This window comes from Lineus longissimus, chromosome 13 (genome assembly GCF_910592395.1).
Source record: "Lineus longissimus chromosome 13, tnLinLong1.2, whole genome shotgun sequence".
Taxonomy (NCBI): domain Eukaryota; kingdom Metazoa; phylum Nemertea; class Pilidiophora; order Heteronemertea; family Lineidae; genus Lineus; species Lineus longissimus.
In genome coordinates this window covers 12,594,501-12,601,916 of record NC_088320.1, presented here as the reverse complement: position 1 = coordinate 12,601,916, position 7,416 = coordinate 12,594,501, and the positions used below count along the sequence as shown (strand labels likewise).

The 7,416-nt window shown below is 41.9% G+C and overlaps 1 long non-coding RNA gene across 1 annotated transcript; it reads right to left on the bottom strand.

The window, feature by feature from the left end:
* Window positions 1–565: 565 nt before the first annotated feature.
* On the bottom strand, window positions 566–5,578 carry LOC135498110 (uncharacterized). Its single transcript, XR_010449003.1, has 5 exons — window positions 5,554–5,578; window positions 2,546–2,619; window positions 1,675–1,749; window positions 1,453–1,533; window positions 566–914 (listed from the first exon to the last, which is right to left on the bottom strand). It is a non-coding gene; the product is annotated as an uncharacterized LOC135498110 (long non-coding RNA).
* Between the last annotated feature and the right edge of the window lie 1,838 nt (window positions 5,579–7,416).

The following is a 7,416-nucleotide window of genomic DNA, read 5'->3' as shown; positions in this document are numbered from 1 at the left end:
TGAATAACACGTTTTTCTACTATCTTAGAGCTGAAACAAAATGGCTAAAGCATCAAACATGATTGGAGATTGGAAAAATAGTTTATAGGTGAACCAGAGGAAGAACAAAAATACTGCAATAACAAGAGCAACGCAGGGCGTAGCATATGCCCCGGTGAGCACATTGAGTTGGTGTATTAGGAAAGTGAAGTGTTTTTCAGACAACCCCGGGCAGCTGGTGTAATAGCTGACTAGGTTTAGTTGACATCGTGAAAGAGTTATTGGTCTGTAATGCCCGCTGTACACGTTATCTTTTTCTACCCACATAAAAAGTTACAAGGTTATTACTCAAAGCGTTCTTGTTAAAATGAGAGGAAACGAAAAGTTTACAGACGCCTGACGCCTACCGGCTGACGGACATTGGTAAAACATAATGCCTCCGCAATGCTTTACGCATTGGCGGGGGTATAACAAGCTGCCTATTACTTTAGAGTCACACTCCACCCAAAAAACATCGATGAAACCCCAGTAAAAACAGTAGTAATAGAAGATTCAGCAGAAAGCATCTAAAATTGTTTGGGTAGACACCTGCGATATAAATTCAAACTGACCACATTCGGCATTTAAATCAACTGTTCTAGGAACAAACGTCTTGGCGCCAAAACCCGATGTTGGCGAAAATGACATAATATCATGTAAAATCCAAGGAAGACATCAAGGAATCGCCTACGAGTGGGCACCTGCAAAAATGTCAGTTGCAGCAGAAACTAGTCTAATCCAGAACGTGTGTAATCCATTTGTGACTGTGTAATTCACTATGAAATAAATCCTTAATCCAATGTTTCCGTTTCTTCCATGCACCGACACTGCCTCAAGAATATTTCCGCCTCAATTTTGTTAAGTCCCTCGCATTGTTGTACTAAACAAATCATAGCCTGGAAAATCAAATTATAAAATTTCATCTATGATGTGATGATAATGCTTTACTTTGATAACAAATTAAGTGTATAATAAGAATGCAGTGGACAATCAAGTGCCATATTTTCGTGTTTCCCAACAAAATCAGCCCAAATAACGATAATAACAAGGAGTTTTATATGGCGCTTTAAAAGAGCTTTCATTACCCAGCCTATCCAGAAGGTAAGAGTTACAACGTGGCACATGCCGGGTATCGAAGCCAGGACCTCCCGATCACAATGTTGATGCTCAAACGTTGTGCCACTGCGTTCCTCTGAGCACAAATTATTCCATATGCCTGAAAATGTACCCATCTCTGTACGTAGGTCTTTTATTGTTTCATGACTATCCACAGGATAATGCATGAAGTGATTCAAAATCATCTCTAGGCACTGTATTTGGTTGCAGCCGGTCAGTTTAACCCAATTCGCTTCAAGTTTCTCGCCTGTCATGTGCTGTACTTTCATGGAGAGATACCATCAATAAGGCTGACCATTTGTCAAATTTCAGACCCACCTCTGGCTCACGGACATTCATCATGGTTTTCATCTCTGTCTGCGGCAACTCATCCTACAAGAAGTTTATGATGGCCTCCATCTGAAATAACATAACATTTGTCAAATGAAAGGTATCAAATTGCTGTGTGCTGTGCAAATTGTCCATGACGAAGTCGGAAGATGAACTGATGGAGAAGACATGAATGGTTAAAAGGCAATTTAAAAATTGCATGTTTCTTACCTCCCAGTCCAAGATTGTTGTAAAGCTCTTCTGGCTTCTTACGAAAGGTTTCTTTACACATGTTTATCACACACTCTGCAAAAAAATAACAATTTGAATCCTTTGACAACATTTCGACAATCATATTCATCATAAAGACATAAGAAACGTTTCTGCGGCTGTCTAAGTGCAGACAATGACAGTCAAACCTTTTTTGCCTTTACATACCTGTAGCACGAGAAGTAAAAAGCTTTATGGATTGAATGATGCAGGAGCTGAGCTTGTGTATGAGTCAGATGAAAAAAAGATTTTTATTCTGTTTTAACTCTTTAAATCCTTGAATTTTTTTAGTGTTTCCCAGTATTTCAGCAATTTTCACCCCAAACGACCTCCAAATGCCCCCCCCCCCCCCCCCCCCCATGTACAAGACAGCTAATTAATTTCACTAGTATTATTTCATCAAACGGATGAAAACAAGTATATTGCATATCCCTAAACCGCCCGAAAACCAGCCTAAGTTTCATGATGGCGATGGTGTTGCTTGAGATTAGGTACGTACTGGCAGGCAGCTAGGCTAGGAAACTAGACGAAAATCAGTGGCCGGATATCGGCCAGTTAGGACATAAAGGGTCAAATATCACATGCCAAAAAATGACAAGCAGTTTTTTTAAAAAAACGACCGATGCTATGACTTTCAATTCCAAGCGATGACAGATCAATTAAATCAAAAATTTGTATTGAAAAAGTTTGACCATCCAGTCCACGCGTTTACACTCCATCATCCATAGCCCAAAAACGATGCGGACAAATAATTTATCATGAATGGACAACAGTAGTAACAGTATTTTATTGTAAAATAAAAGGCTGTATTAAAATTTTAGTAAATACTTACGGATTTTACATTCTTCAAAACACTTGAGTGTGGGCACGAGTGGCATTAAAAACCCCAGGGGTGGCACGGAGGGCCTGCAATGCCACATTTAAATGAAATGGCTAGGGCCATTGTGCTCACCTCATGTGGAGGAAAGATGGATAAAGAGCATGGTATTGTGTCATGTAGTGTTAGGTTTGAAGTAGGTCCAAGCAATTACAATTTCCCCAAAATGGCCAATTTACAGTACATTCGACCTCTGTGACCTTGAAAAGTAGGTCAAATCAAAGAAGACCCAGGTGACACATTGAATGGTTGTTAGAATTAGATGTACCTATGATATAAAATTGGTGCCAATAGGGCAAGTCATTACTAGGAATAATGGCATTTTGAAGAATTTAGGATTTGGCCCCCTCCCTGGAGGCCAAACGGCAAATCAGATTGCACCAAACTTCGGTACCTGAGATCACCTGACCAAGGGGTACATGTGTACTTAATTTGTGATCAATAGTCATTGCAGTTAAGAAACGTGCCATAGTTACGGCCTGACGGCGAATTTACGCCATTTGACCTCTGTGACCTTGACAAGAAGGTCAAATTAAAAACCTGTGTGACATATACTGTATGGTGGTTAGATGTACCCATGATATCAAATTGGTGGCAATCGGGCAAGAAGTTAAGGAATAATCACATTTTTAAGGTTTTTGGATTTTGCTCCCTGGTGGTCAAGTGGTGAATCATATTGGACCAAACTTCGGTCCCTGAGATCACCTGACTAAGGGGTAAATGTGTACCAAATTTGGTATCAATAGTCATTGCAGTTTAGAAACGTGCCATCGTTACATCCTAACGGCCAATTTACACCATTTGACCTCTGTGACCTTGAAAAGGAGGTCAAATCAAAAACCCGGAGGATATATGATGCACCTTTGCTAGAAGTACCTACCATATTTTTTTCAAAATTTCCCGACTACTATTAAGGGAGATATTGCATATTTTCACTTTTAACGTTTGGCCCCCTGGTGGCCAAACCATGAAACGAATCGGACCGAAACTTGGTCTCCAAGGTGTCATTACATAAGGGTACATGTGTACCAAGTTTCAATTCAATAGCTCTAACAGTTACGAAACGTGCCCTGCTAACGGACGACGGACGACGACGACGACGACGACGACGGACGACGGACGCCACGGTATGGGATAAGCTCACCTCTGCTAAGAGGTGAGCTAAAAACATGAGTTACCAAGATTTGGTATCTCGATGCAATCATATTTACAAAACAAAAAGAAATACATGTAAGTGGTAGAAAAAATTTTTTGCAACTGATTTGAAACATATCTTAAACGATATGTGCTGGAGATGCCAAGCCTCTTTCATGCCGTCATTGCCATGGTGATGCTGGCCGATGCTATTGCACCCCGTCAATCAAATATCCTTTAAAAAATTGTATTACAAATTGTAAAAAATCTTGACAGTGCATCATGCTGTGCACACGTGCTACCCGCTGACCGACTTTCGAATGTCGTCTCGAGCCAATGTGCATCCTTTTCTGTGAAGATCTATTGTAAACATGGTTTGTTTTGGCGACCCTAGGTGGTGCCGGCGTATCTGGCAATCCTGCAAAGGTCCTATAAATAGACGAATTCGAAGAAGTTTGTTTTGGTGCTGACCTAGGCATTGTCCAAAGTCAGCTAAGGCCTTCTGACGAGTGACATGTTCTGGGTGTGCGCACTCATTGTTTAAATTGTTTTGGAGCCGATTCCTCTTCTTCAAACAGGCCTATCTGGATGAACACACTCCCTCAAGTGCATGCACACAGTCCCTTCACTACCACAACCTTCTACCAAAATAACATTGCGCAATATTGTTTCACCACTAGGCCTACGCCTCGTTATTTCACCAGTTACGTCATTACGTTGATAGACGAATTCGAAGAAGTTTGCACTGACCCTTGAACAAAGGATCGCCGTGTCTCTCTAGGCACTGTCCGAAGTCGGCTCACTAGGCCTTCTGACGTATTCCGAGTGTGCGCATTCGATTTGTTTTGGCACCGATTCCGTCTTCTTCGAATTCGTCTATTTCCTAAGTGGTTATATATAATATAGACCTAGGCCTATAGATTCATGCACTAGATTGGGAACAACGTTTACATGACGTAGTGTTGGCTGTCGTCACGTCACCATGCATTTTACATTACTGTAACGTGACGAGACGCGACGTTTTCGTAAACGTTGGTCCCAATGAAGTGCATGGATAGTACCGATATATAGTATGCACTCCATGACGTGTTGGCAATACAATATCATGATGGACGCGAGGGTTTCTTTTCTGCAAGTTGCAAGTTGCAAGTTAAAAATGCAAGTCGCAAGTTGAAAATGCAAGTTGCAAGTTGAAAATGCAAGTTGCAAGTTGAAAATGCAAGTTGCAAGTTGAAAATGCAAGTTGCAAGTTGAAAATGCAAGTTGCAAGTTGCGCAAGTTACAAATATATTCTCAGAGAAATGACCCAAATATCCATTTGACCCCCATCCCCAAGGTACTAAGAAATTCAGATCTGTTTATACAAGGGTTTAATTCTAGAATGGATACCACAGTATGGTTACATAATGTAAGCATTTAATTGCCAAGATCAAAATAACCCACTGGCCGATATAAACAATTAGAATGTTGTTCATTGACAAGGTTCTTCATCACTTGGTTGAGAAACTGTTTACATAAAAAAACAAACCTTTATTTGTTGTGGGCTTTAGCTGGTTGAACTTTGTGAAGGGATCTTTGTAATTTTGATGAAAATATATTTGTAACTTGCGCAACTTGCAACTTGCATTTCCTACTTGCAACTTGCATTTCGAACTTGCAACTTGCATTTCCAACTTGCAACTTGCATTTCCTACTTGCAACTTGCATTTCCTACTTGCAACTTGCATTTCCTACTTGCAACTTGCAACTTGCATATTAGCAACACTCGATGGACGCACACTCCACAGAGAGTAAGACTGAGCTGAGAGTGACACTAGGCTTACACATACACAGACATGATGAAGCCTGTAGCCTGAACACCTAGACTGCAGTCTTAAGTCTGCACACACTCGACAGTGTCAATGACACACACGCCCATCCTGAGGTTTTTGATACTCCTACGAGCGAGAGCTGGAGCATATGGAAAACCACTGGGTGCCGAGGATGCACGAGCCATGCATCGATTGCATGAATGATGGTCTGTACTCTGTGGTACCGGGCGGTAGGCCTACGAGTAAGCGTCTTTTTCTCACAGAATCAACGAAAAAAACTTGTTCGTCTTCTACAATACTTTTCCCTAAATCATCCAGACCGTAAAGCAATAATATTTACCGATTACATGATGGCGAACAGCAATCCTAACGCTAGTATTTCGGAACAAACTACTCATGCTAGTATAACCGCGGCAAAAGCACGAAAAGCAGCGACAAGACAGTGTCCAAACGCAAGGGAAATCGTCGTTAATTTGTAAAGTACGCCCTCTCGGGGAGAACGACTGACCCCGTCTTGGCCATTCCAATGTTAGTGCCCTAACAGACGTGAAAGAGCCAGTCATACACAATATGTGGGTCACCGTGTCGTGCCACACACAATTTCCTTCTGATAGGATGACAGTGATAAAGTACACTGAGTTGCATATTTAAACCTGGTCGAGCGTAAGGCGTAACCAATAAAACAGACAAAGACAATGTCACAACCAAGGAGCGACTCCGATCCAAATACTATATGTTGACGACATCAGCTACCTCGTCAAGGGCAATGTCACCAGACAAATCACCACAGATTTGCATCGCAGATTTGTCACTAATCTTATCCAACTAATGATCCCAATAAAACAGACAAAGACAGCGTCACAACCAAGGAGCGACTCCGTCCGTCTCGCCCATAGTTTGATTATCACGTCGGCGATCATCAAACTTTATTTGGAATAGTCGCGCACTTTCAAGGGAAAATTTGCATATTTAAACCTGGTCGAGCGTAAGGCGTAACCAATAAAACACAAAGACAAAGTCACAACCAAGGAGCGACTCCGATCCAAATACTATATGTTGACGACATCCGCTACCTCGTCAAGGGCAATGTCGCCAGACAAATCATCACAGATTTGCATCGCAGATTTGTCACTAATCTTATCCAACTAATGATCCCAATAAAACAGACAAAGACAGCGTCACAACCAAGGATCCGTCCGTCTCGCCCATAGTTTGATTATCACGACGGCGATCATTAAACTTTATTTGGAATAGTCGCACTTTCAAGGGAAAATTTCCTCCAACATCGGCGTGTATTTTGTGCAACAGTGGGAGTTTTTTTTTGACCCTACTACATCACACAACCATTTGCCGTATTAATCCGATAGTGCTTCCATGAAAATGAGGGGATGAACAAGTTAAAAACCAACACAGAGCCCCTGAAATATGTTGCCTCCAATTACCCCCATGGGTTAGATCTCATAGGGAGCGCTAACATTTTCAGTACATTGGAACTTGCATAGGACATCCTTATGCAATTAAAAACAGTTCTTCGTATAGGTTATCAAAGGGGTTGCTGTATCCCCCCCCCCCCCCCCGATATAGCATGCGCCCCAACAACAGGGTGATTAAGCAGCACTATTTAACTGGACACTTGGAGACCAATAACTTTATATTCATGACACGCAATACAGAGGGAGGGGTCATCCATTGGGTGGAGGCTTTACCATACCGGCACAGACACCGACCTTGGCCAGTGCCTGCGCGTCCGTTGCTCATGATGACAACAACAACGTGACCTCATGACCACACCCGTGCAACACCTAGTGAACGAGTAAACATGAACCCTATGTGACGTTGGGAAAGTGAGGGGTGAGGAGTGAAGATGAGGCGTGAGGCGAC